This window comes from Bombyx mori, chromosome 6 (genome assembly GCF_030269925.1).
Source record: "Bombyx mori chromosome 6, ASM3026992v2".
Taxonomy (NCBI): domain Eukaryota; kingdom Metazoa; phylum Arthropoda; class Insecta; order Lepidoptera; family Bombycidae; genus Bombyx; species Bombyx mori.
Window position 1 is genome coordinate 13,233,545 of NC_085112.1, and position 22,125 is coordinate 13,255,669.

Consider the following 22,125-nt stretch of genomic DNA (forward strand, 5'->3'; position numbering starts at 1 on the left):
TTCCTACCACCAGTAACTATGTTTATTTTGTTAAGCATTTTTGTCTTTTTTTAAATCTTTCGCAAATCTATACCTAGTCAGGTCATAACTTCTGTCACATGTTTAATGTAAAATAATTGAAACAAGTTTATTCATTATGTAACCATTCATATACCAAAATGAACATAACAAACATAGATTCTTATGACACTAAAGCTTATTCAAAATAACCTCCGTGATTTTGAATACAGGCCTTCAATCTGCGCGGCCAGTCGTCTATCGCAGCACGAACGAGGTCCATGTCAATATCGGCGGCTGCCTTAATCAAGGATGTCTTGAGTGACTCCAAATTGGGATGAGGCTTTGAGCACGCCTTTTCCTCCAAGTGTTGCCATATCTTGTAATCTAACGGATTCAAATCTGGACTGGAGGAGGGCCAGTCTTCGTGCCGGATGAAGTCGATTTCACACGCCGCCAGCCAGTCTTGTGTGCTCTTCGCTCTATGAGCTGGCGCCGAATCTTGTTGGAATACCCAGTGCCTGTTATTGAACATGGTATGAGAAACAGGTTCCACAAGGTTCGTCAGGACTGTATTTTGATACATAATTGCATTCGTTTTTACACCTTTCTCACAAAAATGTACCTCTGTTAAGCCCCAATAAGAAACTCCCAACCATACCATGAGCGAGGATGGAAAATGACCTCGTTGGACACGCGGAATACGGTTGCTCGCTTCTTCACTACTGTGTGCGTACACCTTATCATTTTGTTTGTTGTAGCTCTCTTCTACGGTAAAAATTTTTTCATCCGAAAAAAGAATTTCCCGATATTTTTTTCCCGCGTACCGCTTCAACAAAGCGCGGCATCTCTTCAGTCTCAGGTCCATTAGACGAGCATTCAAACGATGTCCTGTTTTTCTTCGATATGCCCGAAGCCCTAAGTCTTCATTTAACACCCTTTTCACCGTGGTTCTGCTTAACCCCATCTGAAGGGCCAACAGTTTCTGCTTACGTTTGGGATTTCTTTGAATTCGCGACTTCACAGCTTTTATCACTGCTGGAGTCCTAACAGACCGAGGGCGACCACTTCTTGACCTGTCATCTACACTAGAGTCTTCATTGTATCGTTTGATGGTACGATAAACGAATCTTTTGGTTATATTCAAAATTTTCAGTATGTTAAAAATTTGAATTGGCGCGTAACCGCAACGATGCAACGCAATAACTGCAACACGGTCTTCTTTAAGCGTCCACTCCATATATTTAAAAATGAGTAAAATTCTACAAGTATACATTTTTATTTTCATGAACAATTCGAAATTCGAATTCAATAAATTTTTTTTGTGGCCAGCATTCTAAAAGAAAAGTTTTTACTGTGTGACAATACTTATGACCTGACTAGTTATGTATAAAAGAAAGTCGTGTTAGTTACACTATTTATAACTCAAGAACGACTGAACTGATTTGGCTGAAAATTGGTGAGGAGGTAGCTTAGAACCAGGCGAAGGACATAGGATTATCTCACTTATTATCATACACTTATATACTCACTTATTATCACATTCCCGTGGGACTTGACATAAAACGTGGTAACTATAACAAAACGCAACTGATATGGAATAACAAAATGCAATTGACAGCTAAACGTAATGCAGTCTATGGTTAATTATAGTAGAATTTTGAAGTTGACGGGTTGATGGGTTGGTTTCGAATTTCTATTTATTGTGCCGAGATAGGTAATCATTAAGAAAGCCATGCGACGACTAGCACGATCAAATCTTTCCCGACGAAGTCGTAATGCAACTAGGATTCGAAACATTGCGAGTGAAAGGACTGAAGAAGAACAAGAAAATACAATAATAATAATAACAGCTAAAATACATGGCCAATTAAAGTACTTCCTATTTTAATTTATATTAATTATCCAAATAAAAAATTGACCATGATAAAATCAAAAGTCCGCTCATTTATTGCCTCTAAGGTGGAACAAAGTTCACCGGGTCACCTAGTATTTAAATAGAATACACTAACATCGCATTTGATGTCGAAAAATACGCTTTTCCGAAACAATGTTGATACTCAACACTTTTAAGTTTTTTTTATTTTTTTTATTGCTTAGATGGGTGGACGAGCTCACAGCCCACCTGGTGTTAAGTGGTTACTGGAGCCCATAGACATCCACAACGTGAATGCGCCACCCACCTGAGATATAAGTTCTAAGGTCTCAAGTAAGTTACAACGGCTATCCCACCCTTCAAACCGAAACGCATTACTGCTTCACGGCAGAAATAGGCAGAGTGGTGGTACCCACCCGAGCGGACTCACAAGAGGTCCTACCACCAGTAAAAGTAAAAACAAAGTAAAGTAAGTACAAAGAAGACTATATTATATAAACCATTCAGTGAATTTGTATTCATATTATATTACTACTTGTTTAGTAAGCATTGTTAATAATTATACTGTTTATATTATCTGCTTGTTTAATACGCATTGTTAATATATTGTATGTAATAGCGTAACAGCAGTGTGAAGTGTAATAGCATCTGTGTTCTTTCAATGTATTCAACCAATGAACCTAAGTTCTTTTCTGTATCACCCTTGGTCGACTATTTAGCGAACGCCTTAAGCGCTAAGTCCACCAATGTACAACAATAATATGCGTGAAGTGTAATAAATAAAATTATAAACGTCGTGCCTATATCAATACTAGTAGGTATATAAAACTACAGTGGTTTTTACGGATGTTCCGTTATAACTACTGAACCATGCATGCGATTGACTTGAAACTTGGTATCCATGTAGAAAATACATGTACTTGATGGATAGGCTAATATTTATATGAGCGTTGGACTGGTGTAGGACCAGTTGCGGGGGCGTTAATGATGAGATTCTTTGTAGGGGTGAGAAATGTTTAATGTATGTTAATTTTAAATGCCCAGCGAAGCGGATGGGTTCTTCTTCTTCTTCTTGCTTCGGTTTCCTCAATACTGAGGGTCGTGACCACCACCTCGCAACAAGAGTTTATTACGGACCATTCCACGCCATTTGCCTCTATCTGCCGCCGAGTGTAGAGCATCGTGAACTGTGGTGTCGAGGGTAGTGCGGATCTGGTCAGTCCAACGTGTCGGGCCTCTACCTCGTGGTCTTCTTCCGTTCACCTTGCCAGTCACCATTAGCTTCTCCAAGCTGCCGTGATCCTTTCTTGCTAGTAAAATTATAAATGTCGTATCATGTTATAATTCTAATAAATATTTTATCATTCACAGTTAATAGTTTTACGTAGTAGTTTTATGTTATATTCTAGATAGAATCTGGTTACTAAACTTCGTTAATATTATTCGTATAAAGATTAAAAATGTATACTCGTATATTTTTTGCGTAAATTTAAATTGTCAACAGACGAGTCTGATCTGTGTGGTGGTTGGACTTGTTGTGTCACGTGCTGATTTTAGCTTTGTACTGTGAAGTCTCCGAAAATTTGATACAGGAGTTAAACAATTTTTTTTTATTGCTTAGATGGATGGACGAGCTCACAGCCCACCTGGTGTTAAGTGGTTACTGGAGCCCGTAGACATCTACAACGTAAATGCGCCACCCACCTCGAGATGTAAGTTCAAAGGTCTCAGTATAGTTACAACGCCTACCCCACCTTTCGAACCGAAACGCATTACTGCTTCACGGCGGAAATAGGCGGGGTGGTGGTACCTACCCGTGCGGACTCCCAAGAGGTCCTACCACCTTGTTATGCCTATCTGAATAGATCGTATAAGGGAGGACAGCTACAATCCGATGTAAAAAAAAGCATTTCGTGATTCTTGGATGTGTAAAAACGGTGGAATAAATGGTCAATTTACTTAATTCTTATATAAAACAATTTAATAACAAAATATTAATGATATGGTGGAGATTTAAACTCTATGGTGTACAGTGTTGGATATGTTCTTGGGTCATTAATAATTGGATGATAGAAGAAATAGGTAAAGACGTTTGTGTTGGCTAATAGAGCAAGAGCCCGCGACAGCCAGACCTTCGTTATTTTATAAAAGCTGAAAGTTTCTCTGTGTATGTCTCCAACACAGGTAAGAACGACCCGCAATTATAGAGTTCCGATTGTGGTTACTTGGGCAGGTAACAGGCAGTAAAGGTATATAAAATAGTACCTTAAATTCGTTAAAGTATAAAGGTTTTTTTTTTTAATATTTACTCCAGAATATCTTTAGAAATCACGATATCCGTTGCCGGACACTTTTTCCAGTTGTTACCCCCTGCCAGACACCCTTAAACTTTAATAAATTTTAATTATACTTTCGTTATACTATAAAAGCTAAATTTTATATATGTTACTTAGGGACTTATAAAAATATGTTACCCCAAGAGCCGGACAGTTTTAATGGTTCTTACATCTTGCCAGACACATTGAGAGCCCGCTGTAGGTGCGAGCGCGGGGTAGCAACTGTTCAAGCGGGTGTGAGCGAGATAGAGTGCTTAGTCTATTGTGATCTTTTACTGCACATCAGCTGTCGTTTATAGGATTTATCCGTTCTAAGCAGTGATATCGAGGCGCTACTCGGCATGGGAAGCTCTGTCATTCTGGCGGGCGACCTAAATTGTAAACACATCAGGTGGAACTCACACACCACAACCCCTAATGGCAGGCGGCTCGACGCGTTAGTCGATGATCTCGCCTTCGATATCATCGCTCCGCTAACCCCGACTCACTACCCGCTAAATATCGCGCATCGCACGGATATACTCGACATAGCGTTATTAAAAAACGTAACTCTGCGCTTACACTCGATCGAAGTAGTTTTAGAGTTAGATTCAGACCACCGCCCCGTCATTATGAAGCTCGGTCGCGCTCCCGATTCCGTTCCCGTCACGAGGACTGGGGTGGATTGGCACACGCTGGGCATTAGCCTGGCTGAATCTGATCCAACATCGCTCCCGTTTAGCCCGGACTCTACCCCGTCTCCTCAGGATACCGCTGAAGCCATAGACATCTTAACGTCACACATCACCTCGACATTAGATAGGTCATCGATGCAAGTTGTGGCGGAGGACTTCCTTCACCGCTTCAAATTGCCCGACGATATTAGGGAACTCCTTAGAGCTAAGAACGCTTCGATCCGTGCCTACGATAGGTATCCTACAGTGGAAAATCGTACTCGAATGCGTGCCCTACAACGCGACGTAAAGTCTCGCATCGCCGAAGTCCGAGATGCCAGATGGTCTGATTTCTTAGAAGGACTCGCGCCCTCTCAAAGGTCTTACTACCGCTTAGCTCGTACTCTCAAATCGGATACGGTAGTAGCTATGCCCCCCCTCGTAGGCCCCTCAGGCCGACTCGATAGTTCAATATCGACGACAATGAGGAAAATTATAAGAACGATTAAATATTTTTCTTTTACATGTAATATTTTGTTTGTACTTTATAATATTAAAATAACCTTTTTTATTTTCTATAATATTGCTATGAACGTAATAAAATAATTTTTTTATTGGATATCTTAAAAGATCACAATAGACTAAGCACTCTATCTCGCTCACACCCGCTTGAACAGTTGCTACCCCGCGCTCGCACCTACAGCGGGCTGTCAATGTGTCTGGCAAGATGTAAGAACCATTAAAACTGTCCGGCTCTTGGGGTAACATATTTTTATAAGTCCCTAAGTAACATATATAAAATTTAGCTTTTATAGTATAACGAAAGTATAATTAAAATTTATTAAAGTTTAAGGGTGTCTGGCAGGGGGTAACAACTGGAAAAAGTGTCCGGCAACGGATATCATGATTTCTAAAGATATTCTGGACTAAATATTAAAAAAAAAACCTTTATACTTTAACGAATTTAAGGTACTATTTTATATACCTTTACTGCCTGTTACCTGCCCAAGTAACCACAATCGGAACTCTATAATTGCGGGTCGTTCTTACCTGTGTTGGAGACATACACAGAGAAACTTTCAGCTTTTATAAAATAACGAAGTTCTGGCTGTCGCGGGCTCTTGGGCCATAAACGCAACGACATTTTCTCCTTTTAAACTTGAAATAATCGTCAATCAATTTAAAAGGTTATTGAATCGAACATCGAAGGCAACTAACCAGTCAAAGCATTCATGTTTAATTGAGTCAATTTAATTACATTTACAACTAAACATATTTCAGTTATCTCGAAGATAGCCATTAAAAAAGGAGGAGGACAGGAAGATAGGATAAAAGCACCTTCCTGATAATTAAAACTAAATTGATTCTAAAGTTTATCGTTTTGATTTAGGGACAGTTATAATATTTATTTATTTGGTTTGTTTTCGTTTGTTTTCCGTAACCTTCTCAATTATCTTATTTGATGTACTATTTTTTTTTATTGCTTAGATGTGTGGATGAGCTCACAGCCCACCTGGTGTTAAGTTGTTACTGGAGCCCATAGACATCTACAATGTAAATGCGCCACCCAGCTTGAGGTATAAGTTCTTAGTTCTCAGTATAGTTATATGCCCCACCCTTCAAACCGAAACGCATTACTGCCCATACCACCAGTAATTACGCAATTTATAATTTTGCGGGTTTGATTTTTATTACACGATGCTATTCTTTCACCATGGAAGTCAATCGTGAACATTTGTTAAGTACGTATTTCATTAGAAAAATTGGTACCCGCCAGCGGGATTCGAACACCGGTGCATCGCTACATACGAATGACAACGTCTTATCCTTTAGGCCACGGCGAATTCAACTAGCCATATGCAATACTAGCCGAATGCAATAATATTAAATTGCAGGAAATAAAGACTATGTTATTAGAGGATATTTTATTTTTAACAGATATTTGGAGAACTAAGGTACCATCTTTTTTGTGTAGTTAAAATGTATACTTTTGAAATGAGTTAACGTTTCTTGTTTAGGTACCTAATAAGTAACTGCTATGAGTACTCTGATCCTTCCGTCACATCCCGTTTAATGTATATAATATATTCTTGATGCTAACTTGAACTTTATAAAAGCAACAACTACTGGTGATAGGACCTCTTGTGAGTCCGCGCGGGTAGGTACCACCTCCCTGCCTATTTCAGCCGTGAAGCAGTAATGCGTTTCGGTTTGAAGGGTGGGGCAGCCGTTGTAACTATACTGAGACCTTAGAACTTATATCTCAAGGTGCGTGGCGCATTTACGTTGTAGATGTCTATGGGCTCCAGTAACCACTTAACACCAGGTGGGCTGTGAGCTCGTCCACTCATTTAAGCAATAAAAAAAAACAATAATTAATTAAGGAAGTACTCTCTCTTGAGGGTTCGATCAACCTCCCAGTGGCTTGCGTAAGTTAAATTTAGTACTCCCAGTCTACTTTCTCGGTGTGTTACATATGTGACGCGTTTCGCTTTATTTATACACGATAGATAAATTTCCTAGAGGAGTTCTGAGCTCGCCGTTTACGGGCTATTTAAAATAGTCTTAAATAAATGTGTAGTTCTCAGTATAAATATCTTTGTATCGTCCCGACAATCTTTTTATTTGCACGTTTAAAAAATTCGCGCCATATGCAGACGATTTGAAGTCTGTCAAGTGGCACCCTCAATTATGTTCGGTGGCGTTGCCAGGATGATCAAGTCGTTAATAAAAAAGAACGATAAATTGTTGAGAACGAGAAAATATTTTTCTTCTTTTTTAAGCAAGATAGGTTTGATGACGTGCTAAACAAACATATCCTGCGGAGTACCTAAATTACATCAAACCGTCGGAGCTGATCGAGGTGAGTGCCACCCTGCTTAACTGGCGTGTTTCGAATGTGCTATTTTGTAAAAATAAAAAAAAAAATAGTTTATTTCCCTTATGCGCTGATCGAAAAAGCACATTTATTACCTTGATTTGCAGAGTATACGAGTTAAAAGTCCAGAATGTAGGTAATTTTCTCTGAAGAAATTTCGAATCGTTCCAGTGTAACCAATTACGTAGAAATTGTTTGTACATATGTATTTATTTACACTAGAGGTCCCGCAGTAGTCGAAATTCGACTATAATTAATTGGTCTGGGTCTTCTTATTCTTTTTTGCCTTTCGCGGTTGAGACGATGGGCCCTTGGGGCCCTGAAGCAAAGAAATTTTTAACAGAAATCTCCAAACGCTTGAAGGAGGTTACACGTGATGCTAAGGCTGGCTGGTACTTTGCACAGAGAGTGAGTCTGACTGTCCAACGAGGCAACGTAGCCAGTATCTTGGGAACTATGCCTCCTTCAAGCGCATTCGAAGATCTGTTCTACTGTGTCAGTTGATTTATGTTAAATTATTTTGATTTAACTTTTTGTAAATTAATTAATTGGAATTGCAAGTTTGTACACTATTATGATTGTATTTGATACTTATATAATCACAAATTTCGCCAAGACTACACTATAAAAAATATGAACAAAGACAAACCATATTTATCTCAATTTGACAGCAGACGTCAAGAACAAAAGTTTGACAATAAATAGTATGCATGCGTGTGAGCGTCAAATACATGGTATGTAGTGTGTGTAATGTTTTCTTTATTGATTTAATGTATCTTTTATGCATTATTTAAAAAAAATATTAGCATTGTGCACTTCTTCTCTATATTCTCTATAAATGTGGAAAATTTCATACTCCTCTGTCCGCGCAATTTTCGTAAAAAGTATACAAAGTTTTTGCTTCACGTATTAATAATATATAGATTAATTTCTATTCGTAATGTATTCTGAGTGCGAAATATCGTATTTTCGCATTAAAAGTGTACAATTTCCAAAAGTATTCGAAATTGAGTTAATATGCGGAATAATTTGGTATCACCAGTATTTTTCTCATAAATACTGTTCAAAGAGCGTAGTTTAGTTTTAGTTTTTGTTTTTTTTAGTTTACCTATGTTTTGACTACTAATTACAAAATTAATACATAATTTTATCTTACTCTAAAAGACAGATAGAGTAATTGGTAAAAAATAAAAAATAAAAAATGTTGCAAAGATGATTAATATTAAAAATATCACACGTTAAACCTTTAAAACACTCTCCTGTAAAATTAGTAAGTGTTGAGATTATACAGTTTTAATGCGAGAACACGATATTTGCTTGATTAAACTTTAAGGGCGCCCGACCTAACCTACGTACCTACCACTTGAGAGTTATCCGCGTTCTGGCCCACGTGACGTTTATGAAATTGTTTACTATTACCGCGGCCTCAATCCACTGCACGTGATCAATTTAATGTTACCCTAGTATTTATTTCACAGCCAATCACTCCCGCTAGAAACACTCAGAGTCATCTATCTATACTTCTATACTTATAGTTAATATTATAAAGAGGAAAGATTTGTTTGTTTGTTTGTTTGTATTGAATAGGCTCCAAAACTACTGAATCTTTTTGAAAAATTCTTTCACTCTTTGGAAGCTACACCATTCCCGAGTGACATAGACTATAATCTTTTTTGAAAAAATTAGGGGTCCTTACTATATCTCCAATAATGTAACTTAAGGTGTAAAAAAATTACCTAAAATATTCTTTATATCGCGTGCCCTGCGAAAACTATTGATGATAGAATAAAATTATGTACTACGACTTTGTAGAACACATTATTCTTTACAAAAAGTGTCGCGACAGCATATGTTTAACTATTATAGTTATGCCGCAATAAGCGTTCTTAAATTTTTTAAAATAAGGCAATGTCAAATATCGTTGAAATTTTTGTTAAAGATCCGACCGGAGCCGGAGCGGGCCGCTTGTACTAATATACAAAACTACAGTGATTTTTACGGATGTTCCGTTTTATCTACTGAACCATGCATGCGATTGACTTGAAACTTGGTATCCGTGTAGAAAATACATGTACTTAATGGATAGGCTAATATTTATATGAGTGTTGGACTCCCTACACCAGTTGCGGGGGCGTTACATTAATGTATGTTAAGTTTAATGTTAATTTTAAATGCCCAGCGAAGCGGATGGGTACAGCTAGTCGTATAAAATTCTGATAATTTTGTCTTTCCTGCGATTCGTAGATGGTTTAGAAATTGGCTGTGAGTATGGGAATCAATTACGGGAAGCTTTCTCTCTTAGATCAACATAAGCTCATCGATGTAGCCCGCCCATTCACTTTCGCCGCTTATGGTCACGACCGGGCACAGTTCATGATGCGATGCGGTCCCACTCTCGCTTGCCACCGGTGTTTACTTGATCCCCAACATGGCATTGTCATTGTCTGCTCTCAAATAAATAAGATTACAGATTTGTTCAAATTTCTACAAATAGACAACGTATGAATCATAAATTGATTTATTTCAATTTTTTTCTTTTTAATGAAGTAATTGTGTGATAGCCCTCTAGTCTTAAGTTGTGACATGAGCTCACAATGTGATTGTCGCCACTAATATACAACATAAGGCCGAAGATGCTTTTTTTATTACTTAGATGGGTGGACGAGCTCACAACCCACCCGGTGTTAAGTGGTTACCGGGTCCCATAGAGATCTACAACTTAATGCCGCCACCCACTTTGAGATATGAATTCTAAGGTATAGTTACAACGGCTGCCCCACTCTTCAAATCGCGACGCGTTACTGCTTCACAGCAGAAATAGGCAGTGCGTTGGTACCTACCCTTACGGACTCGCAAGAGGTCTAATCACCAGTAGTTACGCAAATTATAATTTTTCGGGTTTGATTTTTATTACACGATGTTATTCCTTCACCGTGGAAGTCAATCGTGAACATTTAAATACGTATTTCATTACAAAAATCGGTACCAGCCTGCGGGATTCGAACACATCGCTAAATACGAATGCACCGGACGTCTTATACTTTAGGCCACGACGACTTCGTCTTGCTTGCTTATGTTTTTGATATCTGTTCTTATCCTTTTTTTTGTCGTTTGTAATTAAATCATGTGGTGAGCGATACTCACCTCTCGAGTGCAAAGAGTTGAAAAGGAGGCTCGGCAACGTCATAGCGATCTCTTGATACAAGTATATCGCGCTACTTACCCTCTAGACCTGAGAAGCAGTCTTCAACGATGTCACATCTCAAAGTGTTCTCGTACGACTTCCACTATGAGTATAGTGTAGACGCTATCAAAGATTGGCCAGAATTTGGAATCTTCTATATCCCTAACGTGCCAAATTTAATGGCGCATTTGCTAATACAGAAAAAACAATTCCTTGTAAACTATATACCTCCATTTAATTTTACACTTTAACGCTACGTCGCAAAAAACTACTTAATTCAATACGTCTATACAAATTAAACATTTTATCGCTAAGCGAATATGCAAATATGAATCCTTGAACTCAATAAGAAAAACCTATAAAATCATAATTAGCCGACTCGCGTTTCGTAAAACTGGTCACAGGATTGCTTCAGAATATTGTTTTAAATGTCATGGATACTTAATTATGTAGATAATTTTTCTTGATCTTATTTTGTAAAAAACAATATAGCCTGAAATTATAATGTAAGATCTAATCGCTGCGTTCCGGTTGGAATATTTGGATAGTCATTGTTTCACTAGATTAGAGACTACACCCTCATATCTTCTGATTAGGTTTGTTTTTAACTAGTAACAGCCTATCGTTGAATAAATAAGTTAATTCAAACACAAGCTTAAATGTCGCATGGTGGAATCATACACGGCTAAATGATATTAGCTGTATGTTTGTATAAAGGAAGATACTCATAATATTAACATCTCGATGTTTAAAGAGGATTTGGAGCGTAATAGTTGCTTGAATAATTTAAGTTATTTTGAACTCCGTTAAATTTAGGGATATGTTTATTTAGCCCAATAATATATCAGTAATGGCTTGTTACAAGAATAGACCCAAAATTTGTGTAAAGTTCAGCCTATAAATTTTAATTACAAATTCTCCGTAGTAATGGTTGTCATTCAACGAAGTTGATGTGGTATTTCTAGTGAATTTCAGGAAACAGATTTAAATTTGGATAGATCTAAAACAGTAGTCCTACAGCCATACCCTATAGATCTAATGCCTAAGCACGTTCAATCCCCAGTGGAAAATATTCAACAACAACGAAAGATGATTATGAAAATATTTCTTGTGATCATCATCGTGGCAAATTCGTGACATATTAATTGCACACATTCTAATGTATAGGTGTATAGCGGTATAGTTGTAATTTGGGGCAAAAACGAAAACTGTATTGACTTGTACTATCATCGTCTTTTGGAACACAATCATATTTGCTTTCTAAGTTCATTGTTATGTATTAAACGAAATTTACCAACATGTCATGATGCGGTAAATTTTGAGACTCTCATTAATTACCAGACTTTCAGTCTACTTTAAGACGCGTTGTAAAGAAAACCGCGTACGATTCAATATTGCTTAGGAAGACGGCAATAAGAACGGAACAAAAATTAAACCCGCAAAATTATAATTTGCGTAGTTACTGGTGGTAGGACGCCTTGTGAGTGCGCACGGGTAGGTACCACCACCCTGCTTATTTCTGCCGTGCAGCAGTAATGCGTTTCGGTTTGAAGGGTGGGGCAGCCGTTGTACTGTAAAAATTGAGACCTCAAAACTCATGTGTCAAAGTGGGTGGGGCGGTTTATAGATATCTATGGTCTTTAGCTATATATAATATAGTTCGTTCAGCCATCAAAGCAATAAAAAACTTTAAGTAACTTTAAACATAAGTTCACCAATGATCCCCTTTAAAGTCTGTAATGATTTCGTCCACACATAGTCCACTTATTGTAGTAACTCGAGCCCATAGACAAGAGAACCCGAATGCCACCACTTTGAGAAACATGATCGATGTGTTACTTATCACCTTTTCTCTATTATGTAATGCTTTGACTAATAAAAAAAACGATTTAGTATCTAATGCGGCCAACGAAATATCGTGTTAAACCGAAAAAACAATAGGCGAAATACTGTTAACACATAAATCTTATCTTTAAAAGGTAAACGCCCGATTTGGTCACTAGGACCAATTCGTAAAATGAGAACAACAAAACACTGTATATACAGGGTGTGAAGGAAGTTCTTTCGACAATAGTGATGATAAATAAGGTAATTATAGTAGTGTTTATGATTCCTAATAAAACAAACACAAAAAAAAGTGATTAAAATATCATACTTACTGGTGGTAGGACCTCTTGTGAGTCCGCGCGGGTAGGTACCACCGCCCTGCCTGTTTCTGTCGTGAAGCAGTAATGCGTTTCGGTTTGAAGGGTGAAGCAGCCTTTGTAACCATACTTGAGAACTTAGAACTTCTATTAAACGGTGGGGCAGCCGTTGTAACTATATGTACTTGAGACCTTAGAACTTATATCTCAAGGTGGGTGGCGCATTTATGTTGTAGATGTCTATGAGCTCCAGTAACCACTTAACACCCAGGTGGGCCGTGAGATCGTCCACCCATCTAAGCAATAAAAAAAACTTCGAATCAGGATTTTTTATTTCAGGATTTTAAACTCGTCTTAGCTTGAAAATTTCTCCTTTTAAACTATGGTCGTCTTACGACCGATGCCACTTTACCTTTTGTAAGGAAATACGTGTACCTACCTAGAACGTACTCACAAACGTTTTCCACGATGAAGGATCATCATAAACAAAAATCAAACCGGCAAAATGTATTCTATTAATGATTGGTGGTAGGGGGCGTGTCTTAAGCTCTAAGTATATTTTCTGCGACATTATGTTGCGAATTAGACTGTCACATATCGTGTCGTGCAAACTTCTCTTATTTGTCGCATTGGACCTCGACACCCGCTTTGTGCTCTGTGATCACGCGCCGCACATCGGTGGAGGCAATTTGTACCTCCGCTCCGTTTTGTATAAATGGACCCTCTCCGCTTTAACAGTCTCTTGATGTGTACGCTCACTTTAATAATAGGAGGTCGCTTGTCGGTTAACGGTTTAATATGACGTTACCAGCAAAACGGGCGTGGATGTATGGAATGGGCTGTCGTCTGATTTGTTTTGATCCTTTGCATCTACTAACTAACGCTTTGAAAACACTTAAAACTTACCTATGGTAGGCGGCGGCTTGGCTCTGCTGCTGGCATTACTGAAGTCCATGGGCGACGGTAACCACTTACCATCAGGTGGGCCGTATGTTCGTCTGCCTACAAGGGCAATAAAAAAAAATTCAAATCCCAATGACATATCCTGAATTGTTGTTTTCAATTTCTAGAAACTAGAGGTCCCGCAGTAGTCGAAATTCGACTATAATTAATTGGAATTGTAAGTTTGTACACTATTATGATATTATTTTATATTTCTATAATTACAAAATTCGCCACAGTAAAAAATATTAACAAAGACAAACAATATTTAATCTATTCTCAATTTGACAACAGACGTCAAGAACAAAAGTTTGACAGTAAATAGTATGCATGCGTGTGTGCGTCAAATACATGGTATGTAGTGTGTGTAATGTTTTCTTTATCGATTTAATGTATCTTTTATGCATTATTTAAAAAAAAAATATAGCATTGTGCACTTCTTCTCTATATTCTCTATAAGTGTGGAAAATTTCATACTCCTCCGTCCGCGCAATTTTCGTAAAAAGGGATACAAAGTTTTTGCTTCGCGTATTAATATATAGAAGATATCTAACAGACGCTTGTTACTTTTAAGAGATAATATGTCAAAATCGTTTTCTCATCGCTCCGAGTCTACGCACGCACACACAACGACTTGCCATTTGCGGTATTTGATGGAAGATTGTTCTATTTAAGTGTACGTAAACAACAAGACGGTTTCTAACGTTCGCTTATGATTTATCCTTAGCTCACATCTAAACAACATACATACCCTTCAGGTCATGACATCATAATACATTTTAACTACAAAAGGAACATTGACTCGAGTCTCTCTCGGACAGACGAACCTCAACAAAAGCAACCTTTCACCGAGATCGTTAAATGAATTAGCTAATCAATCAACATGATCTGCGTATCAGTCACGAAAGTTCGTTCACCTCTTCATTCAAGGTCTGTACGTTATTAAAAGGTCCACAGCGACCCACACGCAGTAGTATGCACATTTCCAAGTACGATGCACTAAGTTGAAGGAATGAGAGCGCGTGATATGAATACAAGTGCCACTATCTTATGAGTGTAGATTTTATCGGCCCGTAAAAACATCCGTAGAATTCCGCCACACCCTCGCAGTCCGAGCTAACAAATTGAATCACCACAATGATATACTGTTATCTTTAGTATATTTGTGGTTTGAATGCCTTCTAAATTGCCTGCTTTGGCTCGAATGCTATAGAGGATACAAAATTGTTTAGTAACAATCATAATATGTTATTACATCAACATAAATTTTAATAAAAGTGCCTTCAGTTTATTAGATCCAAGCATTCAATTTGTTGGAGCATTGTGTTTTTGTATTATAGTTTAGTAACAATATTGTTTTGTGGACTTGTCCATTAGCGACAAAGAAATACTTGGGTGATTTACGACGGGCATCGTCCGATTGATGGAGCCGTGTCTCTGTAAATGAAACAGTCTGACGGTAGCCGTTCGCCGGTTTATGACTGCGATATATCTGATGGCAATTTGAATGCTCAGACAAATGCTAGTGTCACCTTAACACAATACTCTTTTCTCTATATAAAAAATGCCTCGGGATGCTGTTTATTCCTTCATGGATTTACCTTTTTTTTTATTGCCCTTGAAGGCAGACGAGCATACGGACCACCTGATGGTGAGTGGTTACCGTCGCCCATGGACTTCAGCAATGCCAGGGGCAGAGCGAAGCCGCTGCCTACCTTTTTTCTTTTTCTTTTTTTCCCTACCTATACTGATAGCCTTGAGAGGCTATTTCAGCTGCTCCCTGACGTGTAGGTGAGCTCACGGTGCTCAAACCGGAGTGTTACTAACACTGACCCTAGCAATAGCAGTGCTTCGCAGGATCTACCACCGGATCGGAAACGCGACCCACTGCAGAAGATCCTTCGAGAAACTCAGTGGGCAAGATTTTCCTGTTGGTTTTCCGACGCACTAAATCACGTAATACGCTCTTAAGCCTTGTTCGCACTAGGCGACTAAAAAGTCGAGTACCGAGTAATTTAGTGGCTGAACTACTCGCTACTCGCCCGATAAAAATAGAACAAAATGGATTGACTTGACTAAATTATTTACTAACCTACTCGACTAAATTTTTGGTGTTCAGACACATTTAGCTACTAAATTACTCGGTACTCGACTAAAATACTCGCCTAGTCCGAACAAGGCTTTAAAGACGGCCCACGTGGGCATGAGCTCTCGTTTTGTTTTTTTCCCGGTAGCAAGCACATCGTTCGTCATTACGTGTTTATCATTCGTCTGGCCTTGGCCGTGAACGCGGGGACACGGTGGCGCGTGAGCAAACACACTGGGACCATACACGAGTGTTTGCAATGTGAATTTCAGATTGACATCACCAAAAAAAAAACAGGCATTGTAAGCTCTTGAATACATCATCGGCGCAGTAAAAAAACTGATTAATTCGTAACCGTATTTTATTAGACATTACTTATATCGTATTTTAGACGTACATGCGACTTGAAGTTATTGCAAAATGTAAGTGTTAAACATATTCTAGTATATTTGTGCTTGTCAGTTGAATAAAATATATCTTAAACAATAAAAGGGTTCTTACAAAATTACGTGGTGGAAAACTTTACAAAGAATTTAATACGCGATTTTGTTGACTTCAATATTTTTACAGCATCGTTTATTTATGTACGCACATACAAGATGTGCGCTTCGGTCTCGCTCGCGTTTTAATCTATATTCCAAAAAAATTAAATTCGGTAATTTTACGTATTATTTAATATAGATTAAAAAATCTTCATTAGAATTTGTTTAGCCATTTTTGAGTAATTGCGTAACAAATATTTAAACATACAAACAATTATATATTTGTACTATTAGTTAGTACCTATAGTTTTTTGTTCAACTTTTTACGATATTTTATTGTTGGTGTAAATGACGTAAAATTATAAGGATTACAAGTAAAAGATTCGGTTTGAATTTAATCCGAGACAATTATACAATTGCTTTTAGTCCAAAATCAACGGTGCTTAGTATCTGAAATGTTGTCTACACTTGCAAGTATCATCAATAATTTACAGTTGGCAGCGGCTTGGCTCTGCCCCTGGCATTGCCGACATCCTTGAGCGACGGTAACCACTTACCATCAGGTGGGTCGTATGCTCGCCTGCCTGCAAGGGCAATAAAAAAAAGTTATTGATCATTTCAATATAATATATAATAGTATTTGTGTTTTATACATTTAAAAATAATATCATTAAAATATCCCGCCTTACCGGGTATCGTTAACTTTTGTATCGTAGTCAACTATTATGACAGTCATCAATCTGAGACTTCATATTCTCGGTAAGCGTAGTTTTGTTATGTTTTTGCGGTATACGTTATCTTAATCAAACGATTTTTTTTTTTGGGAATTGTGACGTAAACATTATTATTAAAGCTTTATGATAAAATCTCCGTCAGGGGTCATCGGACCGATCTCTAAAACTTACGACATTCTTGTGAAAACTAACCATCTTGCGAAAATTAGCTTGCAATTAAACAACCATTTTGGTTTTTTTTTTGTTTTGCGTAACGAAACCTGTTTGTGTATTTAGAACATAGACATTTCCGATCCTGCGGAAAGAATGGAAAGCAGTCGACGTCGCCCAAAACACGTCATCTCGGATCCTCCCGATCCACTAACGGTGCTTCTAGGTACCTCAAGCACCGGTCACCGTTCTCGTCGAACCCGTCGCTTGCGACGAAGGGCTCGACGAATAAATTAACCCTCAGACACAGCCCACTAAGTTTCTGGCCGGATCTCCTCAGTGGGTCGCGTTTCTGATCCAGTGGTAGATTCTGCGAAGCTCGGCTCTTGCTAGGGTTCGTGTTAGCAACGTCGTCAGGTTTGAGCCCCGTGAGCTCACCTACTAGTTAAGGTTACGCTGGAATCAAGGCTACCTACCAGCTTAGGTAGGAAAAAAAAAAAGAACATAGATGTTTCTCTGAATCATTTCGAAGCGGTGCAGAAACGATCAAGATTACGTGCGCGAGGAATTTTTGTGCAGCATAAAAACGATTCGCCTATTGAATTCACAAAATATAACATTCATTACTGTCACATTACCGGAATGAATATGTGCAGTAGCGTCACATAAATGCACGATGGTAAACTTTATGAGAGCTTTTGAAGTCGGATCACGCAGAACTCCCACAAATCTACCTATTTCTGAATGGTATTTTTGCAATATATACTTAATATTATAAAGCTGAAGAGTTTGTTTGTTTGAACGCGCTAATCTCAGGAACGACTGGTCCGATTTGAAAAATTCTCTGTGTTAGATAAGTCATTTATTGAGGAAGGCTATAAGGCTATATATATAACATCACGGTAAGGCCAATTCTTAATACAAGTGGAGCACCAATAAATAATGTTTCAAAATAGGGGTTTAAATAGCTCCTTAAAATTCTATTATATAATTCAAAAATATTTTCATTTTCTACGTAAATGAAGAGGCGGGTAAAATTTAGCGTTATGCCAAAGTTCCACGCGGACGGAGTCACGGGCAAAAGCTAGTTTTACTTATAAAAACTCACGTAGGTACCTACAACACGGCAATTAGTTGAAATCTGTCGAATTCTGTTTACGAAACATAATTTTTTTAGCTTGCATATGTTGATGAAGCACGACCATTGTAATTATATACCCATACGTGCTAAGGGTGTGGCGCAACAGGCCGTAACACCGGTTTTGGCTCGATTGGCTCCTCGACGTCTAGCGAATTTAAATCTCATTGAATTTAATATGTTTCGGTTTGAATCGTTTAACCCTGTTATAGCCTTTATTGTATACAGAGTTTAAATTACATTTATGTAATGCTTAGTATGCTATTCGTATTTGGAACTTGTTATACCTTATCCTGATCTATATGGTGTCGTTTACCTTGGTTTTCCTTTTAAATAGCTCGCATGGGCGCATGACGCTCGTAAACGTTGCAGCTGAAGTCTCGTATTCCAGGATTGTGATAACGAACAATTTTATGCAGATGCGTAACTAAGATAAGGGAGCTCCTGTTTTGCAAATGTCAAGTGGTGTCATACGATGGACGTTCTCACGGTAGCTCTAGAGTGATGAGAGGAGAAAGCCTTATCTCATGTATCGGAGCGCGAACAATGTGGAGAGCGTGCCGATGCTTATCACAAAGTGCCTATCTAGTGTTTCTAGTGCTCTTTCGACTTTCACTCGCTTCCATTACCAATATGGTGTGTTGTTTCTTGCACTGCATCTGTGCCTGTTTTGTCTTGTTAGCTTTGTCGGAAGCCACTACAAGCGGAATATGTTTAACGGCTTCATGTGAAAGTCTCTGTCATAACGTTTTGTTTTAATACACTTTCCTCAATACTAAATATAGAAGGCGACGGTTTTACATACAGATTTCATTCGGAATATGTAAAGTAGATTACTCGTCGGCCCACGGTAGGCTGAGAGGGCTTTTGTAACGTTAATATTCAATAAGACATCCATTAAAGCCCATTGTGTTGCAATCGGTTATGGCTGTTGGGGGACGCCAGTTCCTTTGGCCTCGCCTATTAGAGTGGTCTTGTCGTGATTTAGTGCAGGGACGTAGCCCGTACGCAGCCCACGACTGTAATTACAAAGTCTAATGAGGCGACTATGATGATGCCTCTTCGTTCGGTTTCAATGACGCGTCTGAGTTTGGGTCGACGTCTTACCCCTACGAAATGCATATCAGATTACAATCATTAAATCTGATAACTTTGTGCACAGAAAAAAAAAACAACGGATACAGATAGAGATGTGGCCAAATAAAAGCGGAATAACAAAAAAACTCAAGACAGAATTGGATTACGACGAACAAAAAACAGAGTCTGATGCTATCTCACACTGATCTCTGCTTACAACTTATTAAACTTGGGAGGCGGTTCAAATTAATATTTTTATTAATCCAAGCAGATATTGATCTGGACACGGAAAGGTTATTTCAATGTTAGGAATTAGTTACGTAATTACAGTTGAAGCGAATGTTTTAATATCATGATTTACGCACGAGTGCCTGCGATGTAGTGTGGACAGCATGTCAGCAAAAAAAGAATACATTAATATCTATGTCATTCCGTGATTGCCTTTCTAGTGAATCCTTTCTGGATAAAAAAAGAACATGTAAATTTATTCTAATGTTTTTAGTGATGTAACTTTTTTTAAATCTTTTTTTTATTTATTGCTTTATTCGGTGGACGAGCTTACAGCCCACCTGGTATTAAGTGGTTACTGGAGCCCATAGGCATCTACAACGTAAATGCGCCTTAGCCACCCTGAGATATAAGTTCTAAGGTCTCAGTATAGTTACAACGGCTGCAACACCCTTCAAACCGAAACGCATTACTGCTTCACGGCAGAAATAGGCAGGGTGGTGGTACCTACCCGCGCGGACTCACAAGAGCTCCTACCATCATTGAAGGTGGAAGGGGTTTACGTTCCATCCGATCGTAAATTGTTACTGTTACTCACGAAAATCAGTAGCAGTAACGGAGCTACCGGTGTCTAGCACTGAAGTATTTTTCTAAATCCTATCCAGTGCTAGATTGTGTTTGGAAAAATCATCTCTGAAATCGCCCTACGAGTAACCGCAATTCTGCGTAGGGACTGTTCATTTGGTGAGTGGTCCGATAGTTAAAAAGAGATAGCAAATTACGTCAAACGACTAAAGCACGTTTTGCTCTTCCTAATCGCTGGTAACCTAAAGTCTGGTAGGTGAGCTTACGGGCCCAATCTGAGAGAGAGGTTATTTAACACAGCAAGAGCAATACTTCGTAAATCTACCACCGAATCGGAATCGCGACCTGCTGAGAAGATCTGGCGAGAAACTCGAAGGCTCCAAAAGCACTAGCCATCGAACACACGGTGCAGAACATAGACCACTAAATTCCACACAGACCCAGAGGCTCCAAAGACGAATGAAACATAATTTCAAAACGAATAGCGTAATGAATTTTTAATGAATTGTCATCGATCATTCGAAGGTAACTTGATAACGGTTAATTGATGAAAGGCGATTTGAAGACTTTGTAGATTTAATTATGCAAATCGTTCGACACTCTTTTTTTTCGCATAAGTTGTCGTCAATCATGAGTTTTTACATGCGACTTCTTTACGATCGAGAAATGAGTTCGCTCAGACAAGTACACGACAAGTTGCTGTAGTTGTTCATCAATGGGTATTTCAACTATATTATTAATATGCAAATGAGATTAGGATACTAACTATTATTTTTTCAATTTTAAAAGACTCTTTTATAATAAAGTAGGGTAGTTAGCGAACATGTCGCGGGGATTAAGAAGCTTTCGGTTTTTTTTCATGTTTTCTTTGTTCATGTATTAGCTGCAGCTTTGTTTGTTTTTGTCTTTTGATCTTATCGGCTGTCGTTTCTGTATCTTCGCTTGATGCGTACAATGCGAAACTTGCTTTAATAGCAACAGTAGATAAGATATATGGACGTTAATTAAGACTGTTTTTCTCTGTATAGTTTTACTGATGCATAGTCTGGGCTAATGGGACTTAAAATATGAAGTATTCGTAGTTAAAGTTGCCTTCATAGAGTATGTAAGGTATCCCTAGAGGGTGAGGCAGGTATCCCTAGAGTTGAATCACAAAGGCATAAGTGACAATTGACTCGCTGGTGCCGCAGTTATCGTCCCTGACTGTTGCGCCAAGGGTCGTGGGCTTGATTCCCACATCGGGCAAACGTTTGATGAATAGGTCAATTTGCTCTTTGAGTGTGTATTATTTATATATGTATATATTTAAACGTATATAAGTATGTATGCCAGTCTCTGGTACCCATAATACAGGGAATCTTAAATTAGGACCGGATAATTGTGCGTGATTTGTTCCCAATTATGTATATTATTACTATAAGTTATTATTATATCTTCCTTCGATAAGATGGAAATGTAAACATTCAGGGTATATGATTTGGATTTTTTAAATTGATTAAACAAACTTTTTGTTTTGTATAATGGCACTTTCATTCTTGGACCACCAATATTTCTAATAGAAGTTACCACGATAGATTCAGCTACGCAATTTAGGTGATTTTTTGTCGGTGCGTCGACATTTGTAAGTCGATACAA

At 38.2% G+C, this 22,125-nt stretch overlaps 1 protein-coding gene across 2 annotated transcripts in view; it reads left to right on the plus strand.

Moving 5' to 3' along the window:
* LOC101745857 (CCR4-NOT transcription complex subunit 6) overlaps nt 1–22,125 on the plus strand; it is a 229,576-nt gene that overhangs the window by 165,761 nt on the left and 41,690 nt on the right. The window lies entirely within an intron of this gene.